This window comes from Anser brachyrhynchus (genome assembly GCF_964034855.1).
Source record: "Anser brachyrhynchus genome assembly, chromosome: 1".
Classification (NCBI taxonomy): Eukaryota; Metazoa; Chordata; class Aves; order Anseriformes; family Anatidae; genus Anser; species Anser brachyrhynchus.
In genome coordinates, this window is record NC_137694.1 from 138,264,943 (window position 1) to 138,276,817 (window position 11,875).

Here is an 11,875-nt window from a genome sequence, read left to right on the forward strand (position 1 = left end):
TTTACTTGATTAATCAAAGGAGGTACTGCATAGGTTTCATGGAAAGAAAAAGTTGGCATTCTTTTTGTTTTGAAAATGGAGAAAAAAAAGATTTGTTTGATATCTTTTGGAGAAGCATACTAACAAGATGTCTCATTAGAGCTGTGTAGATTACAAATAAAATGAGTTGTATATATATTTTTTGCTTTGGCCATCACAAAAAGAGATTGATAGTGACCATGTCCCTAACATGACTTACAACTAATAAAAATGAAAGTAGGAACATAGGCCAGAAAAGCAAAAAAAAAAAAAAAAAAAAAAAAAAAAAAAAAAAACAGGGAAATAAACAGGCTATTCATGTAATCAAGATCTGATAAAATTTCTAAAACACTAGCCATTTCACTTACACATTTTAGTGATTATCTTCAAACGCTCATGAAGGCCGAGTGAGGTACAAGAGAACTGAAAAAAAAAAAAAGCTAACACTGTAGTTAAGAAAACATAAAACAGTTGAACTTTTGGTATCAGGACAAGTACTTTGTTTAATACATTACTAAACAATCAATCAAAGAGCATCTGTAGAGTAAATCAGTGATAGGAAGCAGCTGTTCTGGAAGTTTCCACAACAAATCATATAAAAGCAAACTAATTAACTCCTCAAAAAAGTAATTAGCCTAGAGTACAGGAAGAAATTGGTATGGTATATCTTAAGCAAAATTTTCTTACATAGTCATACAGTCTGGACATTCTTCTCTCCAAACTAAAGGACTGTGACTGATCTATTATAAAATTGGAGAACAGATGTTTTCAAAGGATTTAAAGAGAAGTCATGATAATTGGTTTTCAGTTAAACATGTCAACTGAATCCAGCTCATGTTGCTTTTTGAGACCAGTACCATTCCACATTTTCATTAACGACTATCAGGCATGGAGAAGGCACTCTGAAAATAGGTGGATAATATAAAACTGAAAGAGGTTAAAGCGCAGGGAACAGAATTACAATTCAAAATGATCTTAGTGAAATGAATGGAGATCAAAAAATTTAATTCAGTGAATACAAATGCAAAAAAATTATTCAGAAGGAAGAAATTAAATACACAAACAGCAAACAATTTGTGAGGAAGGAGTAGGAGTGTCACAAGTTTGCACAATGTTATTTCAAAGAAAACATCACTTTGAAAGGAAGGTTTTGTAAAGCAACTCAACGGAAATTGAGATAATTATTCTTGTCCCAGACAGGCCCAAATGTAAAGTAATTGAAAGAAATCCAAGAAAGTGTTTTAGGAAAGATAACCTAAAAGGATAAATTGAAATAGGACAAATTTGTTTAGCTTCAGGAAAAAGAAAAAAAAAAAAGTATTAAACATAGTTAATCAAATGTGTGGGAAGTCAGTATAAAGACAGTAAACAGTTCTTTTTCAGGTTTCCTGAGGTTAGTATGAGGAATAATTGAGTTACTTACTGCAAGCAAGTTGTAGACTAGGTAGTAAGAAAACTTTGTAACTGTAATGATAGTTAAAGGGTGTCAACAATAACAATGGTAATGGTCAAGACCCAGGAAAGGGCAACTGCAAAAAGGTAGACCTGCTGCGTACCTTGGGCCTGTATTTGTGACATCACAAACAGGCTACCGAGCTTGGTCAAGCCAGATGACTGTCACCTGCTCCTGCTTTTTCTGTCCCCTACAGGGACAACTGAGGCTGTGAGAAGGAGACTTGGAAATATCAGAAGGGACTTTAGACGCTGAAGGGATCAGGAACACAAGTAGTGTTCTCCTCAATCCTCCCAGCTGGAGACTGGGACAAAAAGAGGAGGCAGCATATGGGTCAGGTGAATGATTGGCTGTGTAGCTGGTGCCATGATTAATGTTTCATGTTCTTCGATCTTGGGAGTGCTTTTGAGAGACCAGGCATGCTGTCACAGGATGGGGCGCACCTGACCAAGTAGGGCAAGAGTGTTTTGGGCAGCAAGCTGGCTGGATTCGTTAGCTGGGCTTTAAACTATATTTGGTGGGGGAAGGGGATGTACCTGTAAGTGACTCAAAAGAACTCCTGAATACCAATACTTTAAAAAAGAGCAGGGAAAAACCTGTGAATAATCCCTTAGGAATTAGGAAGGACTCCTCTAAAAAGGCGTTATGGCCCATAGCCCAGATGAAGTGCCTCTACACCAATGGACACAGCATAGGAAAGAAGCAGGAGGAGTTGGAAGCCATAATGCAATTAGAATACTATGATCTAATTGCTGTCACGGAAACGTGGTGGGATGAATCACACAGCTGGAACATTGGAATAGAGGGCTACAAGCTTTACAGGAGAGACAGGCAGGGAAGGAAGGGTGGGGGTGTTGCCCTCTACGTTAAGAAATCGATAGACTGTGAAAAGTTCCCTCTGAGAAACAGTCAAGACCAGGTTGAGAGCCTGTGGGTAAAAATTAAGGACCAGACATCTTGTAGTTATGGTCTGCAATAGGCCACCTGATCAAGAGGAGCCTGTTGATGAGGCCTTCTTGCTCCAACTACAGGAAACATCATGCTCACAGGCTGTCATCCTCCTGGAGGATTTCAACCACCGGATGTTTGCTAGGAAAGCCAAGTGGCAGGCAGTAAGCAATCCAGAAGACTCCTAGAGTCCACTGAGGACAACTTCCTCATCCACATATTAGACAAACCAACCAGAGAAGCATTACTTGGCCTGGTGCTCACCAAAGCAGAAGAGCTCATTAAAGAAGTTAAGACTGGAGGAAGCCTTGTTTGCAGTTCTCTGGTTGAGTTTGTGATCTCAGGGGATATGGGCCAGGCTAAGAGCAAAGTCAGGACCCTGAACTTCAGAAGAGCCAACTTCCAGCTGTTCAAAGAATTAGTGGAGGAACTCCCATGGGACATGATCCTTAGGGACAGAGGATCTGATCAGAGCTGGCAACTCTTTAAGGATATTTTCCATGGAGCGCAAGAGCTCTCTATTCCAATATGTAATAAATCAAACAGGGAAGGTAGGAAACTGGCATGGTTGAACAAGGACGTTCTGGTCAAAATTAGGCAAAAGAAGAAAATGCACAGATGGTGGAAACAGGGCCATGTGCCATGGGAAGAGTACAGAAATGCTGTCTGGATGTGCAGGGATGGGATCAAGAAAGCCAAGGCACTGACACAAGTAAACTTGGAGAGATGTGCAAAGAATAACAAGAAGGGGTTCTACAGGTACATTGGCCACAATAGAAAAACTAAGGAGACTGTAACTTATCTGACAAATGAAGACAGACAACTACTAACAACAGATGTGGAAAAGGCAGAGGTACTTAACAACTCCTTTGCCTTGATCCTCACTAGGTCAGGTTTTCCACATCTCTCAAGTCCCCAAACCTCTAGGCAGGGGCTGGGGGAGCAGAGTGTGTCCCACTGTAAGCAAAGAGCAAGTTCAGGACCTCCTGACACAACAACTACAAGTCTATGCACCTTGATGGCATAGGGACATTTAGGTTGGAAATTAGGAGACATTTCTTCTCAGAATGAGTAGTCAGGCATTGGAATGGGTTGCTCAGGGAGGTGGTAGAGTCACCATCCCTGGTGGTGTTTAAGGAACGCTTGGACATTGTGTTTAGGAACATGGTTTAGTGGGTTATAGTGGTGGTAGGAGGATAGTTGGACCAGAAGATCTTTGAGGTCTTTTCCAACCTTAATGATTCTATGATTCTATGACATGCATCCCAGGGTCCTGAAGGAGTTGGATGATGTAGTCACCAAGCCACTCTCCATCATATCTGAAAAATCATGGCAGTCAGGCAAAGTGCCTGGTGACTGTAAAATGGAAATATCACTCCCATTTTTAAAAAGGGTAGAAAGGAAGACCCAGGGATCTACAGATCTGTGAGCCTCACCTCTCTGCCTGGGAACGTCATGGAATGAATCCTCCTGGAGGCAATGTTAAGGCACATGCAGGACAAGGAGGTGATCCAGGACAGCCAGTATGGCTTCACCAAGGGGAAATCATGCCTGACCGATCTGGTGGCTTTCTACAAGTGACTACATCAGTTGACAAGGGAGGACTGACTGATGTCAGCTACTTGGACTTCTTGAGGCTTTTGACACAGTCCCACACAACATCTTAACCTCTAAATTGGAAAAATATGGATTTGAAGGATGGACCATCTGGTGGATAAGGGATTGGCTCGATGGCCACACCCAGAGAGTAGTGGTTAATGGTTCTATATCCAGGTGGAGACTGGTGATGAGTGGTGTCCCTCAGGAGTCTGTCCTGGGATTGGTGATTTTCAATATCTTCATCAATAAAACATACGATAGAATTGCGTGCAACCTCAGCAAGTTTGCAGATGACACCAAGCTGAGTGTTGCAGTTGATACAACAGCAGGATGAGATGCCATTCAAAGGGACATGGACAGGCTGGATAAGTGGGCCCATGTGAACCGCATGAGGTTCAACAAGTCCAAGTGCAAGATCTTTTACCTGGATCAGGGCAATCCCAGACAGGAGTACAGACTGGGTGAACTCATTAGGAGCAGCCCTGCGGAGAGACTTGGGGGTTCTGGTAGACAAAAGGCTCAGCATGAGCCAGCAGTTTGTGCTTGTAGCCCAGAAGGCCAACTCGATCGTGCGCTACATCTAAAGAGGAGTGGCCAGCAGATCAAAGGAGTTGATTGTGCCCCTCTGCTCTGCCCTCATGAGGCCTGACCTGGAGTACTGTGTACAGCTTTGGGGCCCGCGGCACAAGAAGGATGTGGACTTGTTCGAGCAAGTCCAGAAGATGGCTACAAAGATGATCAGAGGGCTGGAGCACCTCTCCTATGAAGAAAGGCTGAGAGAGCTGGGGATGTTCAGCCTACAGAAGAGAAGGCTCTGGGGAGACCTCATTGCAGCCTCTCAGTACATCAAAGGGTCTTATAAAAAGGATGGAGAAGGACTCTTTACTCGGGTAGATAATGACAGGACAAGGGGGAACGGTCTTAAACTAAAAGAGGATAGATTTACACTAGACATTAGGAGGAAATTTTTCACTGTAAGGGCAGTGGGCACTGGAACAGGTTGCCCAGAGAAGCTGTGGATGCCCCATCCCTGGAGGTGTTCAAGGCCAAGCTGGATGGGGCCTTGGCCAATCTGATCTAGTGCGTGGCATCCCTGTCTATGGCAGGTGGGTTGGAGTTAGATGATCTTTAAGGTCCCTTCCAATCCATGACATTCTATGATTAAACACTATTATTTTCCTTGAAAGCATTGTAAATTTCCCATCCTGGGAGACTGGTAAAAGCAGTTTAGTCAGATATCTGTCATAGGCACTGGACATCCTTGTTCAATGAGGAGAGGAACCTGAGAAATCTTGGGGGTTCCTTCAACATCTACATTTCTATTTATATGTATGTGTAAAATGCTAACTATCAGAAGGACTGTAGTAAATACTAATTCAATGAATTGGGAAAAGGCTTTCAAATTTTAATCTAAGCCTGTGATTTTTAGTTATGTAATCTTCATGATAATCTGTGAGAAATTCTTAATGATTGAGTAAATGGCAGATATGTACTCATAACAGATATGTCCAATTTAACTACATTTTTATGGTGGAGATCTCACAGAGAGATTTCTAGAAGCAGTTATAGCATAGAAGCAGGATCGCTTTATTATTCAAATAATAGCAAAGTTTATAAAGGTACCTCCCATTAGATCATTCACAGAGTTGCACAGATCAGAAATAAAGGACTGGCAGGCCTTTAGGTATTTATTTTACCCAACCTGTCTTTTATTTATCAATACACAGAAATCATATTTTAAATGAGCACTCACCATATTTCAATATAACCAACTAATATGAATATTTCCTCAAAACCTGTGCACATCTGCCTTGTACTTTTACTGTTAGTCATGTGATGTAACAGTATTCTCTCTCTTTCATTGTTTGCAACTTGACCATAGTGTACTCTGAGTGATGAAATGTGGTGTAAGTCCTCACAGAGAACATTTAACACCCCGTTAATAATCCCCCCAAAGAAATATTCCCTGGAAAAGATAAACAGTAAGACAGGAGCCATTGCACACAATCGGGAAACACGTTAATAGATCATGGAGTATTATCAAGGATATAATTTGTGGTAAAAATCATGGCTTGTTTGTTGCCATATCTTGATGTATAAAGTTGAAGATTGGTTTGTGTGTCCTAAAGGTTTGTGTTATTTTTCAACTACTCCCATTTTCTTAACAAAAGATACTGTTTTTCCCTGCAAGCCTTTTCTTGCTGATTCAGTCCAGTAACACCAACAGTGAAGTATTAGTTAGCATAAATGTGAGTAACTTTGATAAACAACTGTATTAGAATAGACTTACATGGCTGAAGTGCCACCCAAAACATTCACCTAGTCTGTGAGCATCCCCACCTCTTTCGTTGGTCTCATGTTAGGTTTCAAAGGTGATGTAATAGAGAGCCAGAGAGTGCAATAGAGGGAGGGGTGTGTAATTGAGGACATTCCTCTCATGTTTCTTCCCTTCCCATAGGCAAGACCCACTGTCACTCTTCAAATGGTGAGAGTGATGCATTTGACACCTGGCATAATGTGATGGGGAAGATGTTATGACATTGGACTGCAGCTGTGTACCACCTACTAAGCACCTCTTTGAGTGTAGGCCCTCCATAAAGGGAAATATATGTTGGCAGGAGTACCAGACTACAGCTTCATCCCAACTCCATGACCCTATTTGTTAAGCACAGCTGGTTGTAATATCAAAGAATTTATGTGTTAGCAATGCCTGGTGTGTCAGATCACCAATTGGGATAGAGTTATAAACATGTGATGTCTCTCAGCTGCTGGGGACTAGAGATGGGAGCTAACAGTGTGAGTCTTTACACAGGTGTGGGAGTAGGATGATATGAAATGGATAGTTAGATTATAAAATTAAAAGAATAAGTGGTGCTGTCACATGTAATTGCCTTCAGTGGTGCTCTGTATCGCTCGAAGCACACCTGGCATCACATGCATATTCCATAACCCCTGAATTAACAACACATGTACCAGCTTCACAGTTAACTTTGCTCCCCGGGGTATTTATAAATCAAGGCTCTGACTCTAAGCTAGTGGTTTTTTTTTTTTTTTTTTTCCTTGGTTCTACCACAAATGCTCAAGGGGATGAGCTACTATATTGTTCTACTAAGAACTGCTCTGTGCTTTTATAAGCTTCTCTGAAAAATTGTGATAATAGACAAAGTGAACAACGTTTTCGCTAGCCTGGGGAATGAGACCTGGTAATGAAGGATACTAAACGCGTACAACTACTGTAGAGCAGGCAAGTAAAACAAACTACTGAAATCAGTATGAAAGTACTTGGACCCCTAGTTGTATACAAAAAGAAGTTTAAGTGTTTCATTTTTTTTAGATAAAATGAGCCTGAGAACTGCTAAGGAAATTGGAAGTCTGACTATTGTGAAAGTAAAGGAAAAAGCAAGTCACAGATATTTGATGCAAAGGTAACTTTTCTTACATAAAATTGAGGTTCGCATTTAACACTGTTTTTGTTGTTGTGGTTTGTTTTTGTTTTTTTAACAACCACATTAATGAAGTTTCCTCATAGTATGAGGAACAGGTCATTAGCATGTTCAAGTATTTTTAAAAATCCTACTAGTAACTTGTTCAAAATCTGAAGATAAATCTCACTAGGCAGTTGTAGTGACAGTATTACTGTGCTATTATTACAGTATCCATGGAAGATGTATGCACATAATTACTAAAACACTGTAACAGGCATATTAACACATTCTAAGTAAAGCATTTTAATCTGTAACATTAAAATAATACATATTTCTAATCATCTTTAGATCTTACATCTGTAATGCAATATGTTTGGGGAGTGGAGCAAGAGGATTACTTACAAGGCAGTCAGGCAAAGTGTGGTGACCTGATTTATTACCACAAAAAAAAAAAAAAAAACAAAAAACTGCTCTCCTAGATCCTTTACAGCACTTCTTTTGTTAATATGGGATTTCTCCAAGTCAGTTCAATGCAATTCATAACAGTTTAATTGTTTTGGTAAAGAACTAATCCTGGGTAAGGAAAGAAAAAATAAAAAAAAGAAAAAAAATGAAAAAATGCATAATTTCAAAAGTTTCTGTCTGGTAACTGGAGCTGAACCAGCTCATCCAGGAATGGTAACTAATGAAATGCCCACGTGCAAGAAAGAAAATATAACGTGATATGGAATGAAACCTGAAAGCAGAAGAACCTCTTTCAACAGCAGTAAAATGTTATTCTTAACCTGACATTTCATTGGACCTTGCCCTGTGAGTAACTGGAAAAAAAAAAAAAATCTCATTATACCTCATATAGTGAGATTTTAGTATTATACCAAAGTTTTTCAACATGTGTGCTTTTGTATAGTCTAGCAAATGTTTTCCTGCAACATATGTAAGTGTATATTTATTGCCGTAGGTAGTGATCCTGACCTGAAGATCACCGTACATGGAGGAGCAGGTGGTCCATGTCACTGTTAGCATGAGCAGTCGCAGGCACCCTGTGCATGCACAGTGTGGCTTTCAGGCCTATGTTTTGATGTGTGCATCCCTTGGCCAAAGGATGAACTTGGCCAGTTTATCCAGCTGGAGCCAACAGGCAGATCCCACTTGGTCCTGGTGATTATACTACCTGTGTGGCCTTGCCTTTATGTAACAGTACAGCAAAGGTTCCTATGTGAATATCTTTATTTCGCAGTAAAAATGATGAATGAAGATGTTTTATTTTTAAAAATAGCTCTAATGGCCAAAATGGGGTAACCATGCCTGGGATGGGCACTGCATGGCATGCTGTGCCCTAATTAGAGACACTGCACCGCTCTGTTTCCAGCATATGAAAGGATATAAGGTTATCTATACTACCCTTTCTTTATAGTGTTAGTTCTAGTAAATGCCATTTTAGGCTATACTAGACAGAGTGCCTTTCTCATTGGGATCACAATGAACCAGTACCTCTTGGTGCAAAGTACCATGTATTCATTCCTCTTGATAGCATGAAAGCTGTATGGTCTAATGATCATTCTGGTGAAGAAGTGTTATCTTTATAAATGGCAAAATTAAGAAAGATAATAGGCAAATAATGTTTTATAATAGTTTTGTTTCTTGCGAAATATGGCTTAATTCCGCATTCTCTAGACTTTTAAGAAGGAACTCTTTGAACACAATTTGTAGCAGCTTTCAAAAGCAAGATGAAATCATGCAGGTTTTTCTCTGTGTTGAGGATGACTCAAAGACTTGCCTTCAATTAGACCATATTTCTCATAAATATTCAGTGTTTCTCATAAACTTGCACAAAAAAAAAATCTATACCCTAGTCACCAAAATACATTGAACACACAACTATGTTTAATAACAGAAAAGAAGCTAACAGTAATGAAAAATGTCTGAAAAAAAATCCCTTTTTCCTCATTAATGAATATCTTGAGTACCATAGGAAGTACTGTAAGAGATACTTAGAGCAAGTCTGTTTAGCCCTGTGAACTTATGCTGTATGTCATGCTGTTTCATTAATCATTGTGTTTTGACTCATATAAATTCTCTTGCTGTGCTGACAGAAAGGGTTAAAGGGTTGCAAAGAGTTAAATGGAGAGGAAACATGAGGTGGGATTCTGGATATATGGCCCTACGGCATCTAATTTATCTGCAATGATAGAATTTCAGGACTAACTTTTGATTTTCTTTGTTGTGATCTTTTTCAGTATTTCAGACTTCATTTTGTGTGTATTTAGGCTATGTGGTGCCAAGCCTTTAAAACAAAATGTATCCTGTTATAACAACATTCAGTTCCATTCTTAAGCTGTTGGGCAACATTTAGCTGTTTTCAGTTTATCCAGTTCAACTTCTAGAAAAGAACTACTATTAGAATAAAAATAGTCCTGTTGATTCATACAGTATGTCAGTGAAGTTAAGGAAGATTCCCAGCTCATTTAAAAAAAAAAAAAAAGCTTTTTTGTATAATCACAAACAGAGATACTGAAAGGCTTAATATTTGTTACTTAAGGGGACCAGAAGAATGCTTTTTTTTTCCTCTCTCTGTCTTTCTGATTAACCTCACGTAAAACAAGGCAACAGATACATACGTAACTTAGGTGAAACTAAATACAAAAATATAGGAAGGAAAAATAACTCAATCATGGGTGACTCGCTTAGCAAAGATTGGTTTGAGCCCTTCCTGCATAGAGATTTCTTCATGTTTGATGACATATCCTGTAAGTTAAATTCAAGTAATGAATGTTAGAATTGTACTTTCTGACACTGTATGGGTTTCCAATAAAGACAGGAAAGCAAAAAATTAACAGTAATTAGAGATGTCAGACCATCTCTGAGAGCAAAATGTAGCTCAGAGTAACTTTTCATACTGAGATGTACTGACAATGTTCTGGGTTTTGCCAATCTTACTATGTTTCAGTAGAAATAATTTAATTGAAGTTGATAAACCTTGAAGTTGATGTATCTTCAAATGTTTCAGTTGATACAGTTGAATGGAGAAGGGAGGGGAAGGAGCGGAGGAAGGGGGGAGAGAAGTAACAAAAAAATGACTCACTCCAAAAGTAATCTGATGTCATGATATTCAGCACGTATGATATCCTGCTTTCATTCTTCACTCAGGAAAAAAATGTCCTAATAGAAACATTAGGATTAAGCCATTACATCAATTTAATTATAAATTAAGGACACCATTCTACATTTATACTTGACTTCTTTAAAGGCCCAGATCCCATTATGTGTACAAGTGTTTGCATGACCTGCTCTCTTTCTTTAGATGTGTGTGTATGCGTAATTTTTGTCTTTGTATACATGCATTCTCTCTGTATATAAACACATTTATACATGTACATATAATACATGCATATATACCTGTACATACATATTTTTTATATACACTCTGCCATTCCTATGTGGATAAATTAGGAGGATGAATTGTAGAAATACACTACATATCCAAAGAAGGTTTGAACAAACTTATTTGACCTGAGAAGAAGAGGAAGAAAACTTGACTGGAAGGCACAAAGTATGGAAGAGTCCTGAAGAAAAAAATCTCACTTTTCAGGAAGATCAGCCAGAGCTCTGACAAGTGAAAAACCACACCTGCCACAGGCTAGTTGAGAGACCATTTTTGATGATTTCGGAAATACCTTGATATTTCACCTCACTGAGGCTCAGTTACTGCCTTCCCTGGCAAAGGACTATCTTCCAGCTTATCTTTGAATAGACGCTCTTCATTCCTTTCAGCCACCTTGACTTGTTTTGAAAACTTGTGGCCCAGCTGCAGATGCTGCAGTGAAAACATCAAATTTTGCACTGCTTTTATCATCTCAGGAAAACTGTCAGCTCTGGAAGTCTTTTATCTTATATTCTGCCAGCATGATCCAGAGAAGATGTTGGCAGTAGCACTCTGCTGATGTTACATGAATGAGATTTACAGTCTACATAGAGAAAAGAGATTTTAAAAAACCCAGCTTGATTGTCCTTGGATTAGTAATAAAACAAATGACCTGGTGAGGATCACACTGTATTTTTTAAAAGGTATTGATGAAGTTTATAGTTAATCGTATTCTGGGTCTTGCTACATTTCTCTTAAAAATGCAAAGCTCCTCAAAAAGAATTTTCAAGACTGCCAAAAACTATATCTAGCACAGCAAGGGAGAAACACTGTCTGTTAAATGCAAGCATCTTTGGCTGATGGTGAATATTTATACAGCACTTTCTATTTAACTTTTCCCTCTGCTTTTGCAATAATCTGCAAGACATGCTGAGAAAGATAACAAGCAAGATTACATGCTACAACAGACGACATGCAGAAGTCATCAAAATAATTATAGCTGTTGTAACAGGCTGATAAAGAATAGGGACAAGTGAGTAAATACTAGTTAGTTTTATGTTGACTTCTGTT

The 11,875-nt window shown here is 39.0% G+C and overlaps 1 long non-coding RNA gene across 1 annotated transcript; it reads left to right on the forward strand.

Moving 5' to 3' along the window:
• The first annotated feature begins 6,776 nt into the window (after positions 1 to 6,776).
• On the forward strand, positions 6,777 to 9,547 carry LOC308188386. Its single transcript, XR_013945475.1, has 3 exons — positions 6,777 to 7,262; positions 7,353 to 7,443; positions 8,402 to 9,547. It is a non-coding gene; the product is annotated as an uncharacterized lncRNA (long non-coding RNA).
• The last annotated feature ends 2,328 nt before the right edge of the window (positions 9,548 to 11,875 follow it).